The sequence below is a fragment of the Dendrobates tinctorius genome, unplaced genomic scaffold (assembly GCF_039654945.1).
Source record: "Dendrobates tinctorius isolate UK_male_01 unplaced genomic scaffold, ASM3965494v1 ptg000145l, whole genome shotgun sequence".
In the NCBI taxonomy this organism is placed as follows: Eukaryota; Metazoa; Chordata; class Amphibia; order Anura; family Dendrobatidae; genus Dendrobates; species Dendrobates tinctorius.
This window is the reverse complement of record NW_027361812.1, coordinates 13,347,874-13,370,230: the sequence shown is the minus strand read 5'-3', so window position 1 is coordinate 13,370,230 and position 22,357 is coordinate 13,347,874. Positions and strand designations below refer to the sequence as shown.

General features: G+C 42.4%; 1 protein-coding gene across 3 annotated transcripts in view; it reads left to right on the top strand.

The window, feature by feature from the left end:
- Window positions 1-22,357, top strand: part of MAP3K12 (mitogen-activated protein kinase kinase kinase 12) — a 189,517-nt gene that overhangs the window by 84,532 nt on the left and 82,628 nt on the right. Inside the window, exon 1 of one of the 3 annotated variants that reach the window (XM_073546221.1) lies at window positions 720-1,805. The exons of the other annotated variants lie outside the window; for them this stretch is intronic. The gene's annotated coding sequence lies outside the window, so the exon portion shown is untranslated. Of the gene's footprint in view, window positions 1-719; window positions 1,806-22,357 lie in introns of those variants that run through there. 3 annotated transcript variants of the gene reach the window in all.

The window sequence follows — 22,357 nt, the reverse complement described above, 5'->3', positions numbered from 1 at the left end:
ATTGGAGAGTTATTTAGACTGATGTAATTGACGACAATCTCGGCAAAGCGTGAGATTGCGACTGGTTGTTTCTGCGACAATGTGCACGGATTTATCCAAAGCCTGTTGAAATGTAAAGGACGGGCGCAGAGATTTGTGCACTATTTCTGCTGCTGGCGGATATACCCTTACAGTTTCTGACATACATCAGTCTGCCTCCCAAACTCCTCACAAGTCCCTTTACTTATCCCACCATGGATATCATGTCGTGTACGTGCAAATAAGTTTGTAGTTTGACGTTCCTATTAATGTGTAAATGAAAGTCTGTAGAGGAACATATAGGTCTTCTGAACAGTGAGAGAAGATTTGACCCTTGGACCATATATAATTTTGGGAGGCATTAGATGCTCCTGCACTCAATTCTCTGATCCTCGTCCAAAAGTCCCCCCTACTCCTCCCTGACTAATAAGTCATCAGACCTGTGTGTAGTTTGGGCTCAGCACATCCCTCTCCCTCCCAGCTCTTCTGTGTGTGGCTCCATCTCCCTTTCTCCTCCTCCTCTCTCCACTTGCAATACTCTTCCACCTTCTCCTCCTCCCAGCTCCCTCCTCTTCCACAGCGGTCCTGGAAGAGGGTGATGTCAGGGGTGCAGACACAGCTGCTCCTCTCCCTTCACCTTCAGCAGCAGAGATGTGCCATCCTGATACCAGCCAGCCTCCCTGCCCAATGCTACTTCCTCCCGCACTGAGCTACTGATTGGCTGCTAAGGATCACAGAGGGGGCACAATTGATAAAATAATAAGGGGGAGGCAGTGAGGGAAAACAAGGAGGAGGAGGAGGAGGAGGGGAGAGAAGAACATATAGGAGGAATACACCACCGAGAAGGAACAGGTACTGGGCACATCCAGCTCAGAGGCTGCATTCAGCACATGCTGGGCACATGGCACAGACCAGACCAATGCAAGGGGTAAGAATGCAGGGCATCTGAGGACATGGAGAGAAGGCACTGGGCATGCTGCTCTGCCAGGCACCCAGAACATGGCACAGGAATACACCTGAGCAGCTGATACAGTAGAGACTGTAAATATTTACATCAAGAAGATAACATGTAACACAGCACAGGACACAGGCTTCATCTGCAGGGCTGCACACATGTCATCTGCACTGGGGGGGATGTGAAGGGCAGGTGGTCCTAGTACTGGGATCTCTAGGAGAGACCACCGAACAGTAATGCTCAGTTAGAAATAATATAGAAAGTCCCCAGCGGTAGGTTCAGAGCAGCCTGCAGAAGGACAGGGGCATCGGACTAGTGAGGAGCTATACAGCCATATACACAGCAGTATACACCGCCATATACACCGCCATATACACAGCAGTATACACAGCAGTATACACCGCCATATACACCGCAGTATACACCGCCATATACACAGCCATATACAGAGCCGTATACACCACAGTATATAGGGCTGACGTCCCAGCTGTATACCCAGCGCACCTGCTCCATATATATACCATAGCTCTATTATCAGGAACACCACAGAGCTCTCATGGGAGATTGTAACATAAAGAGCAAAGGTAGAAAATATCAGGACACATCCTATGCGGACCATATAGGAGCCAAGTGTGTACCCTAAGTGCTGGCATCAATACATCACTGGGGATTATTGGATTCTTTGGCACCAGAGGAGGCTGGTAAATGGATTACATCTACAGTTTGGGGTGGGCACTGTGTGTGTCCATGAAGGGGGATAAAGCAGTCTCTGCACTAGGGATATGAGGCTGTGACTGGGAAGGATCCTGTGACCACACGGCTGGATTATCAGGTACTGTTGTCTGACAGCCACTATTATGTCAGTGGTAATGCAGTAGGTGATGGAGCCAGTGTGTATTGTGGAGTGTGATAGTATTGTGGTGTCATTGCATCATACATGTATGGGCTGTCAGAGCTGACACCGTGCGTGCAACTAGCATGGGGAATTGTCTGTGTATAATGAGGTTGATGTTTATCAACACTCACCTAGAATGGATGCTGTATACATGTGTTACTATATACACCCGCAGTATGCAGTCCTGTAAGACTAAAGATTTATTACTGTTTATACAGACAGTGCACATACATAGGGTCACATATAGTGTACATAGGGTCACATATAGTGTACATAGGGTCACATACAGTGTACATAGGGTCACATATGGTGTACATGGTGCACGTACATAGGGTCACATATAGTGTACACATTGTACGTACATAAGGGCACATGCTGTATATTGTACATGGCGCACATTAATAGGGTCGCATATATTGTACGCAGTACAGGTACATGTGATCACATATATTGTAGACTGTGCAGGTACATAGGGTCACATGGTGTACAGGGTGCGGGTACAGACAATCACATATGTTGTACACGGTGTAGGTACATAGGGTCACATATAGTGTTCACAGTGCACGTATATAGGGTCACATATATTGTACACAGTGAAGGTACAAAGTCACATATGGTGTACATGGTGCACATACATGGGATCACATAGTGTATAGAAGGCACAAATATATGGTCAGATAGTGTACACCATGCGCATACATGGGCTATGTGTACACAGAGCACACATACATGCAGCTTACTGGTTCCTAGACCTGTACACTCTGTAAGTTCTAATTGCCGACTTTATGCAATATTTGTAATTTATGCACAATATGTGTATATAATGTACCTGCAAAATTCTATGTGTGCAAACAGTAAATACCTTACCCTGGATGTGTGTACATTGTGTAGGGTATTTCTGCTGAGTGAATGCTTTATGTTGAATGTGTTTACATTGTGCAGGGCGCATATGTATGCAAACAATGGATGCTGTACATTGGATGTGTGTACTGTGTCGGGCATTTATTTTTGCTAAGACAGAATGCTTTATATTGGATGTATGAACATTATATATATAGCACATATATACACACACACACACATACATATACTAAAGCTGAATGCTTGCATTTCATGAGTTTACATTGTGTAGGGCTCAAATGTATGTAAACAATGGATGCATTACATTGGATGTGTGTTCATTTGTGTATGGTATATATGTATGTGCTAAGACTGAATACTTTACATTGAATATGTTCACATTGTGTAGGACTTACATGTGTGCCAACAATGGATGCATTACACTGGATGTGTGTATATTTTTTAGTGCATAAGTGTATGCAAACAACGAACGTTATCTTGGATGCATGCACATTGCGTACGGCATATACGTATTCATACAGTGGCTGCTTTACATTGGACATGTTTACATTCTGTAGGACGTATGTGTATAAGCTAAGAATTAATGCGTTACATTGGATGGGTTTACATTGTGTATAACATGCATCTATGCCAACAACGGATGCTCTACGTTGGATGTGTGTACATTGATATATTGTATTTCTGCCATACAGTGGATGTGGGTACATTGGTACAGTGTATATCTGCCATACATTGGATGTGTGTACATTGGTACAGTATATATCTGCCATACATTGGATGTGTGTACATTGGTACAGTGTATATCTGCCGTACATTGGATGTGTGTACATTGGTACAGTGTATACCTGCCATACATTGGATGTGTGTACATTGGTGCATTGTATACCTGCCATACATTGGATGTGTGTATATTGGTACAGTGTATATCTGCCATACATTGGATGTGTGTACATTGGTGCATTGTATACCTGCCATACATTGGATGTGTGTATATTGGTACAGTGTATATCTGCCATACATTGGATGTGTGTACATTGGTACAGTGTATTCCTGCCATACATTGGATGTGTGTACATTGGTACAGTGTATTCCTGCCATACATTGGATGTGTGTATATTGGTACAGTGTATATCTGCCATACATTGGAGGTGTGTACATTGGTACAGTGTATACCTGCCATACATTGGATGTGTGTACATTGGTGCATTGTATACCTGCCATACATTGGATGTGTGTATATTGGTACAGTGTATATCTGCCATACATTGGATGTGTGTACATTGGTACAGTGTATTCCTGCCATACATTGGATGTGTGTACATTGGTACAGTGTATTCCTGCCATACATTGGATGTGTGTATATTGGTACACTGTATATCTGCCATACATTGGAGGTGTGTACATTGGTACAGTGTATACCTGCCATACATTGGATGTGTGTACATTGGTACAGTGTATACCTGCCATACATTGGATGTGTGTATATTGGTACAGTGTATATCTGCCATACATTGGATGTGTGTACATTGATACAGTGTATATCTGCCATACATTGGATGTGTGTACATTGGTACAGTGTATTCCTGCCATACATTGGATGTGTGTACATTGGTACAGTGTATTCCTGCCATACATTGGATGTGTGTATATTGGTACAGTGTATACCTGCCATACATTGGATGTGTGTACATTGGTGCATTGTATACCTGCCATACATTGGATGTGTGTACATTGATACAGTGTATATCTGCCATACATTGGATGTGTGTACATTGGTACAGTGTATTCCTGCCATACATTGGATGTGTGTACATTGGTACAGTGTATTCCTGCCATACATTGGATGTGTGTATATTGGTACAGTGTATATCTGCCATACATTGGAGGTGTGTACATTGGTACAGTGTATACCTGCCATACATTGGATGTGTGTACATTGGTACAGTGTATACCTGCCATACATTGGATGTGTGTATATTGGTACAGTGTATATCTGCCATACATTGGATGTGTGTATATTGGTACAGTGTATACCTGCCATACATTGGATGTGTGTACAATGGTACAGTGTATACCTGCCATACATTGGATGTGTGTATATTGGTACAGTGTATATCTGCCATACATTGGATGTGTGTACATTGGCACAGTGTATATCTGCCATACATTGGATGTGTGTACAATGGTACAGCGTATACCTGCCATACATTGGATGTGTGTACATTGGCACAGTGTATATCTGCCATACATTGGATGTGTGTACAATGGTACAGTGTATACCTGCCATACATTGGATGTGTGTACATTGGTACAGTGTATATCTGCCATACATTCGATGTATGTACATTGTGTGAGGTAGCACTGTCATCTAAGTAGGGGATTCTCGCTAGGCAGCGAACAAAACCAGATCTGGCACAGATTTTCCAACAAATCATAACAGTCCTTGCGGTTTATTCACCCTCATAAACCATAGAAGCAACATAACTTCATAACATCTGCATAGCGTCCATTATAGTGCTTCACTCTGGTTATCAGTGTCCAGTACGCAGGCTCTCTTAGGCCGGTTTCACATTAGCGCATTTTCTGCGCGCGCACGGCCGGGGGTAGCTCCGCCCCCGAGCCGGCTCTCTGCCCGGCGTGCCCGCCCCTTCCTTGTAGCGCCGCCTCCTAGCGGACAGCGGCGCCTGCGATCGGCGCACCCTATCTTTAGCATAGGGTGCGCCGATCGTGCGCAGGCCGTGCGCTAGTTGCGCTTTGACCTGCGCTGCGCACTTTTGACGGTGCGCCGTGCGCGCCAAAATCGAACTTTTCGGATTTTGGCGCGCACGGCGCACCGTCATAAGTGCGCAGCGCAGGTCAAAGCGCAACTAGCGCACGACCTGCGCACGATCGGCGCACCCTATGCTAAAGATAGGGTGCGCCGATCGCAGGCGCCGCTGTCCGCTAGGAGGCGGCGCTACAAGGAAGGGGCGGGCACGCCGGGCAGAGAGCCGGATCGGGGGCGGAGCTACCCCCGGCCGTGCGTGCGCATAAAATGCGCTAATGTGAAACCGGCCTTAGCCTCACAATTATCTCACCCACGTCAGGGCTTCTCATGCGACTTCAGCATCCCGCACACGTTTATTCCCTCCAGGGAACTCTCAGGCACACATCGCCATTGCTCACAGCGTCCACACGTGCTGTCAAGCAGGAAGCTCCATCTCAGCGGGACCATCCACACTGGACCAACCACGTCCCAGCATTCACCACATGTGACCTACCCTGGCCACATTATATGGTCTATAGCAACGCCCACCGGGTCACGTGACTATGACCTCATCACAGGTCCTTCACACACTCACATAGCCTTTTAATACAGGCGTTTTCAGACACACCCCTGGGTGGGTTTGTAGGTAACCAGACCCACCCATCTCTCTAGTTACCTGAAGACTTCTCCCTAACACGTTGAAACAACACCTCAGCAATGATATTGCTGATCACACATACACAAGTCTCCATCTCAAAGCCACCCACTTTGAGATACATAACCATCCTTCTGGATTATGCCACTCATCCGTTCTCTTGGGACATCCACACAGCACCCTCTAGCGGACACAGTGGTTACTACACCACAATTGGTACAGTGTATATCTGCCATACATTGGATGTGTGTACATTGGTACAGTGTATATCTGCCATACATTGGATGTGTGTACATTGGTACAGTGTATACCTGCCATACATTGGATGTGTGTACATTGGTACAGTGTATATCTGCCATACATTGGATGTGTGTACATTGGTGCATTGTATATCTGCCATACATTGGATGTGTGTACATTGGTACAGTGTATATCTGCCATACATTGGATGTGTGTACATTGGTACAGTGTATACCTGCCATACATTGGATGTGTGTACATTGGTACAGTGTATATCTGCCATACATTGGATGTGTGTACATTGGTACAGTGTATATCTGCCATACATTGGATGTGTGTACATTGGTACAGTGTATATCTGCCATACATTGGATGTGTGTACATTGGTACAGTGTATATCTGCCATACATTGGATGTGTGTACATTGGTGCTTTGTATATCTGCCATACATTGGATGTGTGTACATTGGTACAGTGTATATCTGCCACACATTGGATGTGTGTACATTGGTACAGTGTATATGTGCCATACATTGGATGTGTGTACATTGGTACAGTGTATATCTGCCATACATTGGATGTGTGTACATTGGTACAGTGTATATCTGCCATACATTGGATGTGTGTATATTGGTACAGTGTATATGTGCCATACATTGGATGAGTGTACATTGGTACAGTGTATATCTGCCATACATTGGATTTGTGTACATTGGTACAGTGTATATCTGCCATACATTGGATGTGTGTACATTGGTACAGTGTATATCTGCCATACATTGGATGTGTGTACATTGGTACAGTGTATATCTGCCATACATTGGATGTGTGTACATTGGTACAGTGTATATGTGCCATACATTGGATGTGTGTACATTGGTACAGTGTATATGTGCCATACATTGGATGTGTGTACATTGGTACAGTGTATATCTGCCATACATTGGATGTGTGTACATTGGTGCATTGTATATCTGCCATACATTGGATGTGTGCACATTTGTACAGTGTATATCTGCCATACATTAGATGTGTGTACATTGGTACAGTGTATATCTGCCATACATTAGATGTGTGTACATTGGTGCAGTGTATATCTGCCATACATTAGATGTGTGTACATTGGTGCATTGTATATCTGCCATACATTGGATGTGTGTACATTGGTGCATTGTATACCTGCCATACATTGGATGTGTGTACATTGGTACAGTGTATATCTGCCATACATTGGATGTGTGTACATTGGTGCATTGTATACCTGCCATACACTGGATGTGTGTACATTGGTACAGTGTATATCTGCCATACATTAGATGTGTGTACATTGGTGCATTGTATATCTGCCATACATTGGATGTGTGTACATTGGTGCATTGTATATCTGCCATATATTAGATGTGTGTACATTGGTACAGTGTATATCAGCCATACATTGGATGTGTGTACATTGGTACAGTGTATATCTGCCATACATTGGATGTATGTACATTGGTACAGTGTATATCTGCCATACATTGGATGTGTGTAAATTGGTACAGTGTATATCTGCCATACATTAGATGTGTGTACATTGGTACAGTGTATATCAGCCATACATTGGATGTGTGTATACATTGGTACAGTGTATATCAGCCATACATTGGATATGTGTACATTGGTACAGTGTATATCAGCCATACATTGGATGTGTGTACATTGGTACAGTGTATTTCTGCCATACATTGGATGTGTGTACATTGGTACAGTGTATATCAGCCATACATTGGATGTGTGTACAATTGTACAGTGTATATCTGCCATACATTGGATGTGTGTACATTGGTGCATTGTATATCTGCCATACATTGGATGTGTGTACATTGGTACAGTGTATATCAGCCATACATTGGATGTGTGTACATTGGTACAGTGTATATCTGCCATACATTGGATGTGTGTACATTGGTGCATTGTATATCTGCCATACATTGGATGTGTGTACATTGGTGCATTGTATATCTGCCATACATTGGATGTGTGCACATTGGTGCATTGTATATCTGCCATACATTGGATGTGTGTACATTGGTACAGTGTATATCAGCCATACATTGGATGTGTGTACATTGGTGCATTGTATATCTGCCATACATTGGATGTGTGTACATTGGTGCATTGTATATCAGCCATACATTGGATGTGTGTACATTGGTACAGTGTATATCTGCCATACATTGGATGTGTGTACATTGGTACAGTGTATATCTGCCATACATTGGATGTGTGTACATTGGTGCATTGTATATCTGCCATACATTGGATGTGTGTACATTGGTACAGTGTATATCTGCCATACATTGGATGTGTGTACATTGGTACAGTGTATATCTGCCATACATTGGATGTGTGTACATTGGTGCATTGTATATCTGCCATACATTGGATGTGTGTACATTGGTGCATTGTATATCTGCCATATATTAGATGTGTGTACATTGGTACAGTGTATATCAGCCATACATTGGATGTGTGTACATTGGTACAGTGTATATCTGCCATACATTGGGTGTGTGTACATTGGTGCATTGTATATCTGCCATACATTGGATGTGTGTACATTGGTACAGTGTATATCAGCCATACATTGGATGTGTGTACATTGGTATAGTGTATATCTGCCATACATTGGATGTGTGTACATTGGTGCATTGTATATCTGCCATACATTGGATGTGTGTACATTGGTGCATTGTATATCTGCCATACATTGGATGTGTGTACATTGGTACAGTGTATATCAGCCATACATTGGATGTGTGTACATTGGTACAGTGTATATCTGCCATACATTGGATGTGTGTACATTGGTGCATTGTATATCTGCCATACATTGGATGTGTGTACATTGGTACAGTGTATATCAGCCATATATTGGATGTGTGTACATTGGTGCAGTGTATTTCTGCCATACATTGGATGTGTGTACATTGGTACAGTGTATATCAGCCATACATTGGATGTGTGTACATTGGTGCATTGTATATCTGCCATACATTGGATGTGTGTACATTGGTACAGTGTATATCAGCCATATATTGGATGTGTGTACATTGGTGCAGTGTATTTCTGCCATACATTGGATGTGTGTACATTGGTACAGTGTATATCAGCCATACATTGGATGTGTGTACATTGGTACAGTGTATATCTGCCATACATTGGATGTGTGTACATTGGTGCATTGTATATCTGCCATACATTGGATGTGTGTACATTGGTGCATTGTATATCTGCCATACATTGGATGTGTGTACATTGGTGCATTGTATATCTGCCATACATTGGATGTGTGTACATTGGTACAGTGTATATCAGCCATACATTGGATGTGTGTACATTGGTGCATTGTATATCTGCCATACATTGGATGTGTGTACATTGGTGCATTGTATATCTGCCATACATTGGATGTGTGTACATTGGTGCATTGTATATCTGCCATACATTGGATGTGTGTACATTGGTACAGTGTATATCAGCCATACATTGGATGTGTGTATATTGGTACAGTGTATATCTGCCATACATTGGATGTGTGTACATTGGTGCATTGTATATCTGCCATACATTGGATGTGTGTACATTGGTACAGTGTATATCAGCCATACATTGGATGTGTGTACATTGGTGCATTGTATATCTGCCATACATTGGATGTGTGTACATTGGTGCATTGTATATCAGCCATACATTGGATGTGTGTACATTGGTACAGTGTATATCTGCCATACATTGGATGTGTGTACATTGGTGCAGTGTATTTCTGCCATACATTGGATGTGTGTACATTGGTACAGTGTATATCAGCCATACATTGGATGTGTGTACATTGGTACAGTGTATATCTGCCATACATTGGATGTGTGTACATTGGTGCATTGTATATCTGCCATACATTGGATGTGTGTACATTGGTACAGTGTATTTCTGCCATACATTGGATGTGTGTACATTGGTACAGTGTATATCAGCCATACATTGGATGTGTGTACATTGGTACAGTGTATATCTGCCATACATTGGATGTGTGTACATTGGTACAGTGTATATCTGCCATACATTGGATGTGTGTACATTGGTGCATTGTATATCTGCCATACATTGGATGTGTGTACATTGGTACAGTGTATATCAGCCATACATTGGATATGTGTACATTGGTGCATTGTATATCTGCCATACATTGGATGTGTGTACATTGGTGCATTGTATATCTGCCATACATTGGATGTGTGTACATTGGTACAGTATATATCTGCCATACATTGGATGTGTGTACATTGGTGCATTGTATATCTGCCATACATTGGATGTGTGTACATTGGTACAGTGTATATCTGCCATACGTTGGATGTGTGTACATTGGTGCATTGTATATCTGCCATACGTTGGATGTGTGTACATTGGTACAGTGTATATCAGCCATACATTGGATGTGTGTACATTGGTACAGTGTATATCTGCCATACATTGGATGTGTGTACATTGGTGCAGTGTATATCAGCCATACATTGGATGTGTGTACATTGGTGCAGTGTATATCAGCCATACATTGGATGTGTGTACATTGGTACAGTGTATATCTGCCATACATTGGATGTGTGTACATTGGTGCATTGTATATCTGCCATACATTGGATGTGTGTACATTGGTACAGTGTATATCTGCCATACATTGGATGTGTGTACATTGGTGCATTGTATATCTGCCATACGTTCGATGTGTGTACATTGGTGCATTGTATATCCGCCATACATTGGATGTGTGTACATTGGTGCATTGTATATCTGCCATATATTAGATGTGTGTACATTGGTACAGTGTATATCAGCCATACATTGGATGTGTGTACATTGGTACAGTGTATATCTGCCATACATTGGGTGTGTGTACATTGGTGCATTGTATATCTGCCATACATTGGATGTGTGTACATTGGTACAGTGTATATCAGCCATACATTGGATGTGTGTACATTGGTATAGTGTATATCTGCCATACATTGGATGTGTGTACATTGGTGCATTGTATATCTGCCATACATTGGATGTGTGTACATTGGTGCATTGTATATCTGCCATATATTAGATGTGTGTACATTGGTACAGTGTATATCAGCCATACATTGGATGTGTGTACATTGGTACAGTGTATATCTGCCATACATTGGATGTGTGTACATTGGTGCATTGTATATCTGCCATACATTGGATGTGTGTACATTGGTACAGTGTATATCAGCCATACATTGGATGTGTGTACATTGGTGCAGTGTATTTCTGCCATACATTGGATGTGTGTACATTGGTACAGTGTATATCAGCCATACATTGGATGTGTGTACATTGGTACAGTGTATATCTGCCATACATTGGATGTGTGTACATTGGTGCATTGTATATCTGCCATACATTGGATGTGTGTACATTGGTACAGTGTATTTCTGCCATACATTGGATGTGTGTACATTGGTACAGTGTATATCAGCCATACATTGGATGTGTGTACATTGGTACAGTGTATATCTGCCATACATTGGATGTGTGTACATTGGTGCATTGTATATCTGCCATACATTGGATGTGTGTACATTGGTGCATTGTATATCTGCCATACATTGGATGTGTGTACATTGGTGCATTGTATATCTGCCATACATTGGATGTGTGTACATTGGTACAGTGTATATCAGCCATACATTGGATGTGTGTACATTGGTACAGTGTATATCTGCCATACATTGGATGTGTGTACATTGGTGCATTGTATATCTGCCATACATTGGATGTGTGTACATTGGTACAGTGTATATCAGCCATACATTGGATGTGTGTACATTGGTGCATTGTATATCTGCCATACATTGGATGTGTGTACATTGGTGCATTGTATATCTGCCATATATTGGATGTGTGTACATTGGTACAGTATATATCTGCCATACATTGGATGTGTGTACATTGGTGCATTGTATATCTGCCATACATTGGATGTGTGTACATTGGTACAGTGTATATCTGCCATACGTTGGATGTGTGTACATTGGTGCATTGTATATCTGCCATACGTTGGATGTGTGTACATTGGTGCATTGTATATCTGCCATACGTTGGATGTGTGTACATTGGTACAGTGTATATCAGCCATACATTGGATGTGTGTACATTGGTACAGTGTATATCTGCCATACATTGGATGTGTGTACATTGGTTCAGTGTATAGCTGCCATACATTGGATGTGTGTACATTGGTACAGTGTATAGCTGCCATACATTGGATGTGTGTTCATTGGTACAGTGTATATCTGCCATACATTGGATGTGTGTACATTGGTACAGTGTATACCTGCCATACGTTGGATGTGTGTACATTGGTACAGTGTATATCTGCCATACGTTGGATGTGTGTACATTGGTTCAGTGTATATCTGCCATACATTGGATGTGTGTACATTGGTACAGTGTATATCTGCCATACATTGGATGTGTGTACATTGGTACAGTGTATATCTGCCATACATTGGATGTGTGTACATTGGTGCAGTGTATATCTGCCATACATTGGATGTGTGTACATTGGTACAGTGTATATCTGCCATACATTGGATGTGTGTACATTGGTACAGTGTATACCTGCCATACATTGGATGTGTGTACATTGGTACAGTGTATATCTGCCATACATTGGATGTGTGTACATTGGTACAGTGTATACCTGCCATACATTGGATGTGTGTTCATTGGTACAGTGTATATCTGCCATACATTGGATGTGTGTACATTGGTTCAGTGTATATCTGCCATACATTGGATGTGTGTACATTGGTACAGTGTATACCTGCCATACATTGGATGTGTGTTCATTGGTACAGTGTATATCTGCCATACATTGGATGTGTGTACATTGGTACAGTGTATACCTGCCATACGTTGGATGTGTGTACATTGGTACAGTGTATATCTGCCATACATTGGATGTGTGTACATTGGTTCAGTGTATATCTGCCATACATTGGATGTGTGTACATTGGTACAGTGTATATCTGCCATACATTGGATGTGTGTACATTGGTACAGTGTATATCTGCCATACATTGGATGTGTGTACATTGGTGCAGTGTATATCTGCCATACATTGGATGTGTGTACATTGGTACAGTGTATATCTGCCATACATTGGATGTGTGTACATTGGTACAGTGTATACCTGCCATACATTGGATGTGTGTACATTGGTACAGTGTATATCTGCCATACATTGGATGTGTGTACATTGGTACAGTGTATACCTGCCATACATTGGATGTGTGTACATTGGTACAGTGTATACCTGCCATACATTGGATGTGTGTACATTGGTGCAGTGTATATCTGCCATACATTGGATGTGTGTACATTGGTACAGTGTATATCTGCCATACATTGGATGTGTGTACATTGGTGCAGTGTATATCTGCCATACATTGGATGTGTGTACATTGGTACAGTGTATATCTGCCATACATTGGATGTGTGTACATTGGTACAGTGTATATCTGCCATACATTGGATGTGTGTACATTGGTACAGTGTATATCTGCCATACATTGGATGTGTGTACATTGGTACAGTGTATATCTGCCATACATTGGATGTGTGTACATTGGTACAGTGTATATCTGCCATACATTGGATGTGTGTACATTGGTACAGTGTATATCTGCCATACATTGGATGTGTGTACATTGGTTCAGTGTATATCTGCCATACATTGGATGTGTGTACATTGTATGCTTTACACACATGCTGCATTGTATACCATTAATGGACATTGTATAATGCTATAGACATGGAGGTTGACATTTACAACTCTGTGGTTTCCGTTCACACTGTATGCATTTCCAGGACATAGGTGAGCGGCATATAGACTTCCCATGTGGATACATTAATAGAGCTCATCAGCAATATTACAGTTAGTGTCAGTGATGTCATTAATATTAATATATTAAACTCATGTTCATGCCTCTCCATAATCACAAAGAAAACATCATCAGAACTAGTGCCACGGTAAATCTCAGAGTATATTTAATGTATGACTATTTACTCCTTTCCTGATGATGTAATTAGCTTTTTATAAACCTCAGGCTATCTCATGTATGCAGTGCCATTGTTCTTATTTGCTTGCCTTGTGTGTGCCTAGTGTGCCCATCCTGCCTGGGCACTGTGTGTTACCCACACTCTGCCCTCTGTGCAGCTGCCTGGGGTTGTGCAGATGGCAGCCATATTTCTGGATGGAGCAGGTGCTTGGCTTACTACGAACATTACTCAAGTGAGTGTGTTCATGTTTTCCTAGAGAGAAAATGACTGGATTTGCACTGGGTCGCTTACACATTGATTGCTATAGAGGGTTGTTTCAGCCCTGAGTTGTGCCTCTAAGGTGGATTTGGGTGTTACAGTAATAAATCCTGTTTAAAATGTCTCCTTTAATGCACTGGTGGACACTGATCAAAAGGGCCCCAGAGTATCAGCAGTATATGGGCTCTTTACAGTCCGATATCTCACCTACTTTGGGGGTGGTAGAGGCCCCCTTGCCTCTTGGGCCCCTATGCGCCTGCACAGGTTGCACCAATGATATGTCTGCACCCGCTTTAATGACTCCACGTAGTGACAATTCCAGCACTATGTAGCACTGTGCACAGCTAGATCTAATGTAATTGCAAGTATACATGTGCAAAGAGATGGATGTATTACCGTCATTCTCCATTATCATCTCATTCTCCTCGACCATTAGGTCTCATCTGTGAACTAAAGCTTTGTTGTAACACATGTGAATGTAGTAAGTGTCGTGTATCCCGGAACCTCTCGTGTTCCGCATTATTAGTGCCATCCAATAAAACTGTGTATTCTTCCCCAGCATGTGTTCAGGGTCTCTGAATGAGGTCATTGGGATTTGAGCAGCACTCAGGCTTGTATTCACATGCTGCAATGGTTCCCAGTAACTAGTACCTTTTGTATATAGCGAAGCTCCGGGGCAGGCTCATATCCTTCTGTCTTTAGGTTTCATTTAGTGCAGAACACACAGCTGAGCGCACACGGACTTGTGTGTATGTAGGAATCCCTGATGGTTTTACTGTGTGTGGTTGGAACTATTGCAGGTGTTAAGCAGATTATATAGTATAGCATTAGTGTAGACTCCAAGCTCTGATGGAAGCAGTGATGGTTTCAGCACCAGGGATAGCACACTTGGTCTTGCAGATTCCCAGATTTCTATATGAGATGATGCTCTAATGTAAGGCTACTTTCACACATCAGTTTTTTGCCGTCAGGCAGGATCCGGCTATTTTTAGAAAAACCGGATCCGGCATAAATTTTGGAGAACTATAGAAACTGATCCGTTTTTCTGCCGGATCCGTCTAGCAGGTTATATCTGTTTCCTGGGGGCTGGTCAATTGGATCTGAGCATGCGCAGACTTAAAAAAACGGATCCGGTGGCTGAATCCGTCTTTTTCTGGATCCGGCGCATTCCGGCGCCCATAGACTTTCATTGTAGCAAAAAGCCGGAAGCGTCGGATCCGGCGCTTCAGGCTTTTTCGCTGGAGACAAAAAACGTTACAGTAGCCGGTTTTTCCAGACGCCGGAATGAGACAAGTAGCCGGATCCGGCAAAAAACAGACGAACCGCAATGCCATCCGGCGCTAATACAAGTCAATGGAGAAAAACCGGATCCAGCATTGCATTTCGCCGGATCCGGTTTTACAAAAAAAAGCCGGATTTCGCCTGACGGCACAAAACGGATGTGTGAAAGAGGCCTAAGGCTGTGTGCATACGATGCAGATTTGCAGCGGATCCGCAGCGGATTTTACCGCGCAGAAACCTTGCATATCCGCATTGTGATGTACAGTAGCCTTAAAATCAGTGTAAAAAAAAACTCGCCGTGCAGACGCTGCGGATTTTTCCGCGCGGTTTTCCTGCGGTACAAAATCCGCAGCATGTTACTTCTTTTGTGCGGTTTTCCATCTCCCCTGTCACCAAATCCGCAGAGGGAAAACCGCGATGGAAAACCTCACAAAAACCACATGAAAACCGCATGAAAAATGGAAGAAATCCGCAGGAAAAATGCAGGTCATTTGACCTGCGGATTTCTTCCATTCTGCGCGGAAAAATCCGCAGAGCCAAAAAGTACGTCTGCACTCAGCCTTATACTTGCTAGGCCATGTGCACACGTAGTGGATTGTGCTGCACAAAGAATTGACATGCTGAGGAGTTGAAACCGCAGCAAATCCGCGTGGAAAAATCCACAGCATGTGCACAGCGTTTTTTATTTTCCATAGAAAATAATGGTACTGTACAACGCAGCAAAATCCACAGGGCAAAAAACGCTGCGGATCCGCAGCAGAATCCGCAACGTGTGCACATGGCCTTAGCATGCTGAAAGGCTTCGTACATACATGACATCATATCTCTTTTATATTTCTGTTCTACTAAACGCCGTTGTAGTCTTTTTTAGGATATGGGGCTGACATAGACATTATATAGATTTTTTTTTATTTTTCGCTCCATGTACCGAATATTTCTAGACTCAGTAAATCTGTAGATTCACTGTCTGGAATCAGTAAAGCTCCATCCAAAGGAACACTGAATGTATACATGACAAGATATCTTTAATGTATATGCATATTTAAACTAAGGGTTTAGGACAAGGGGTGGATGAAATAGGCAGTCTTTTAGGGCATCACAGAGGGTTGTAGTAATTTATTAAATAAAAAGCCAATCAGTAGCTGCACCCCATTGGCTGATAACGCTGGAGATGTCAGGAATCCATTGATTAATTGTTCAGGACTGAAGGAATGCGGTGAGGGGATCCGGCACCTTTCTCACCAAAATAAAGCTTTTCTTTGCCACATATTCACAGATTGCAATGATTCTAACAGTATTTTAGCAAAAGTTCCCCGAATAATGTAGGGTTGGGGTGGGTGAGTTGCATTCTGAGACCCTTGCCCAAGGCACGATGAGCGCACACACTTGTTACAAAGACATGCAGTGTAGAAGTGAGGTGCCTCATTGTGTTGCTTCAAATAATTGCACCCATAGAAAATGTAGAAAATGGAGGTGGCATAGATAACAAATGTGGATTTACGGTTCTTCAAAGTGTTCATTAAGCAAAAGAGTGCGATATGTCAATCAGAGGTAACCTGATAAGACTGCATGTACTATGTCAGTGGGTTACAGATAGTAGGTCCCAAACAGAAGACACCAAATTGTAGCAACAGTAACTCAATAATCTTTCACCACCTACAGTAAATATAGTGAAAACATAATCAAATACTGTTCAGCCACCACCACATTTCAGCTATCTTTCAATCTGCTTACATCTTAAAGGAATTGTCCACTTTTTTTACTGACATGCATGTATTTAGGGCTATAAATCGTTTTTGTAATTGGGTTCCATTAAAAATGTCGCCCCGTTTGCCTGGTTTAGCCTCGATGTTGTACTGTTCATTGCTGACTGAAGAATGAGTTATCTGAGAATCAATCCACCAGTGATCTCCTTCTTATGGGAGAATTTGTAATTAGTGATGAGCGAGTATACTCATTACTCGAGATTTCCCGAGCATGCTCAGGTGTCCTTCAAGTATTTTGGTGTGCTTGGAGGTTTAGTTTTTGTCGACGAAGCTGCATGATTTGCGTCCTGAATACATGTGGGGGTTGCCTGTTTGTTAGGGAATTCCCATGTGTATTCAGGCTGTCTAGCAGCCGCAAATCATGCAGCTTTGGTGACACAAACTAAATCTCCGAGCACACCAAAATACTCGGAGGACACCAGAGCATGCTCGGGAAAACCCAAGCAACGAGTATACTCGCTCATCACCAGCTGTAACTCTTCAGGCTTGTTTTTGGTCCGAGTTCTATCCTGGAAAACAAACAATACGTGGACCAATTTTATTCAACAGGGTAGTGCAGATGAGCACTATGCACAGAATGCACCAGTTTCTTCAATAAATTAAATGAAATACTGAGCCACAGTAGAGCATCTGATTTTTTACGATTTTCTCCATTGCAATTCTTTTACATAGGAAACTGTAAATGGTCCTGTAAGTCATTAATAACTGCTGCTGTAGACAAACGCGTTGTATACGGACAGCGCAAGGATGACAAGTGATGGATGAAACGCTAAACAATTTTTTATACGTTCATGTGAAGCCACCCTTTTCTGTGTCTTTTTCTGAGCTCGTCTCTGCTGACTTATTATAAGTGACCACATCAAAGTTGAATGCGCTGGGAGACAGCTTGTAAAGACCAAACACGGCAAAATTTGTAATGAAACCCAAATCTAAAAAATATCCTTAATCCCAAATATAAGCATTTAAGCAAAAAAAATGGCCAAATAAAGATCCGCATTAGTAGAAGTACATTTACTGTACATGCTGCTTCAGTGTCATTGATTTAAATTGGATTCCCAGTGTAAGAAAAATATGGCTGCTGTGTAGCACTGGACCAGTTAATAAGCTGAGGGTAAGATCATTCGGCACATAGGATAATGAGCACAAAAGCAGTGTACTAAATTATACGTATTTTAAAACTTAAAAGCATGCGTGAAGTCTAATTTAGGCCTGCTCAGACTCAAGCGCATCTATAATTTTCCTCCTATGGACTGCTAAGCAGTGTCGGACATGAGTGCCAAGGGCCCACCAGCAACCAACTCCAGGACCCAAGATTTCAACTACCGTACATGCAAATGTGACATTATCCTCAATCACAAACTTATATAACAATAAACTGGTTAAATTGCTAAATGAATAAGATGCTTCCTATGTGTGTGCATAGTGAGTCAAGTAGATAGTGCCAAGTACTGCTCATATAAGAGGGTGGAGGTCCAGTCTTGCAAAGGAGCCCACCGGAGGGTTCTCCTGTAGGCCAGTCCAAGACCGCTGCAATGGAAAAAGCCATAGGTCTTAACAGGGACGGACACTGACACTTTGGGCCACTGTGCAAGAAATGTGTCTGGGCCCCTCTCCTTCTGTTATGGTGACAAGGCTATATATTTATATATATATATATATATATACAGTGGGGAAAAAAAGTATTTAGTCAGTCAGCAATAGTGCAAGTTCCACCACTTAAAAGATGAGAGGCGTCTGTAATTTACATCATAGGTAGACCTCAACTAAGGGAGACAAACTGAGAAAAAAAAATCCAGAAAATCACATTGTCTGTTTTTTTTTTCATTTTATTTGCATATTATGGTGGAAAATAAGTATTTGGTCAGAAACAAAATTTCATCTCAATACTTTGTGATATATCCTTTGTTGGCAATGACAGAGGTCAAACGTTTTCTGTAAGTCTTCACAAGGTTGCCACACACTGTTGTTGGTATGTTGGCCCATTCCTCCATGCAGATCTCCTCTAGAGCAGTGATGTTTTTGGCTTTTCGCTTGGCAACACGGACTTTCAACTCCCTCCAAAGGTTTTCTATAGGGTTGAGATCTGGAGACTGGCTAGGCCACTCCAGGACCTTGAAATGCTTCTTACGAAGCCACTCCTGGCGGTGTGCTTTGGATCATTGTCATGTTGAAAGACCCAGCCACGTTTCATCTTCAATGCCCTTACTGATGGAAGGAGGTTTGCACTCAAAATCTCACGATACATGGCCCCATTCATTCTTTCATGTACCCGGATCAGTCGTCCTGGCCCCTTTGCAGAGAAACAGCCCCAAAGCATGATGTTTCCACCACCATGCTTTACAGTAGGTATGGTGTTTGATGGATGCAACTCAGTATTCTTTTTCCTCCAAACACGACAAGTTGTGTTTCTACCAAACAGTTCCAGTTTGGTTTCATCAGACCATAGGACATTCTCCCAAAACTCCTCTGGATCATCCAAATGCTCTCTAGCAAACTTCAGACGGGCCCAGACATGTACAGGCTTAAGCAGTGGGACACGTCTGGCACTGCAGGATCTGAGTCCATGGTGGCGTAGTGTGTTACTTATGGTAGGCCTTGTTACATTGGTCCCAGCTCTCTGCAGTTCATTCACTAGGTCCCCCCGCGTGGTTCTGGGATTTTTGCTCACCGTTCTTGTGATCATTCTGACCCCACGGGGTGGGATTTTGCGTGGAGCACCAGATCGAGGGAGATTATCAGTGGTCTTGTATGTCTTCCATTTTCTAATTATTGCTCCCACAGTTGATTTCTTCACTCCAAGCTGGTTGGCTATTGCAGATTCAGTCTTCCCAGCCTGGTGCAGGGCTACAATTTTGTTTCTGGTGTCCTTTGACAGCTCTTTGGTCTTCACCATAGTGGAGTTTGGAGTCAGACTGTTTGAGGGTGTGCACAGGTGTCTTTTTATACTGATAACAAGTTTAAACAGGTGCCATTACTACAGGTAATGAGTGGAGGAAAGAGGAGACTCTTAAAGAAGAAGTTACAGGTCTGTGAGAGCCAGAAATCTTGATTGCTTGTTTCTGACCAAATACTTATTTTCCACCATAATATGCAAATAAAATGTAAAAAAAACAGACAATGTGATTTTCTGGATTTTTTTTTCTCAGTTTGTCTCCCATAGTTGAGGTCTACCTATGATGTAAATTACAGACGCCTCTCATCTTTTTAAGTGGTGGAACTTGCACTATTGCTGACTGACTAAATACTTTTTTGCCCCACTGTATATACATACAGCTCTGGCAAAAATTAAGAGACCATCAGTTTGGCTGATTTTTCTCTTTATAATGAGTAAAATGTAAATTGCTCTTTTATTCTATAAACTACTGACAACATGTCTTCAAATTTCCAAGCACTAAATTTTGAATTTATTCATACGTCCTTCATACATTGATTCATACATCCTTCGCGAAGATTAACCTGCCCAATTCCAGCCTTGCTGAAGCATCCCCAGATCATCACTGATCCTCCACCAAGTTTCACAGTGGGTGCAAGACACTGTGGCTTGTACGCCTCTCCAGGTCTCCGTCTAACCATTAGACGACCATGTGTTGGGCAAAGCTGAAAATTAGACTCATCAGAGAAGGTTACCTTACTACAGTCATCTATGGTCCAATCCTTATGGTCTTTGGCAAAATTCAGCCTGGCTCGCCTTTGCTTCTCATTGATAAAAGGCTTTTTTCTAGCTTTACATGATTTGATCCCTGCCTCTAGGAGCCTGTTACGAACTGTTTTGGCTGTGCACTTCACCCCAGCTGCCATTTGCTATTCCTTTTGTAGGTCACTTGATGTCATCCTGCGGTTGCTGAGTGACATTCAAATAAGATGATGGTCATCCCGGTCAGTGGAGAGTCGTTTTTGCTCTCTGCTGGTCTGTAGCTTTGTTGTCCCCAATATCTTCTGCTTGACCTTGTTGTAATGGACTGCCATCTTAAAAATTTTAAGGATGGAGGCAACATGATACTCACTGTATCCGTCTGCTAGTAAAGCCTGAATTAAGCCCTTCTTTTCCTCACTCAAGACTTTTCTCTTCAACTCCTTTGGCATGGTTAAAAGTTTTTTTTTCCTTCCTATTACTTTTGGGATATTCCTAGCACTTGTTTTGCCATCCAGCTTATACTATTGCAAGAGGATTGTGAACAACACAGCAAGGTTTATTATACTTTCCTTCATTAAATAAGATTTGGTTCAGGTGATCACCTAATCAGAAGTGCACTAAGTAGAATTAGGTGTACTTTGGTCATAATTCAACTGACACTGGAATGGAATGGCTGTCAGACATGTAGAGAAGCTGTTTTTTATAAAACTCTGCAGTGGTCCCTTAATTTTTGCCAGAGCTGTATATCTATATATATAAACGCCTTATCATGTCTGTCTGTAACCAAAATCCCGCAGCGCCGATTGGTCGCGGCCGCCAGGTCCTCGCCAGGCCGCAACCAATCAGCAACAGGCGCAGTGCGCAGGCGCAGTCCGCAATTAGCAGGACGCACGCCACCGCTACCGTGCCGCGGGTCATCTACGGGCGCACG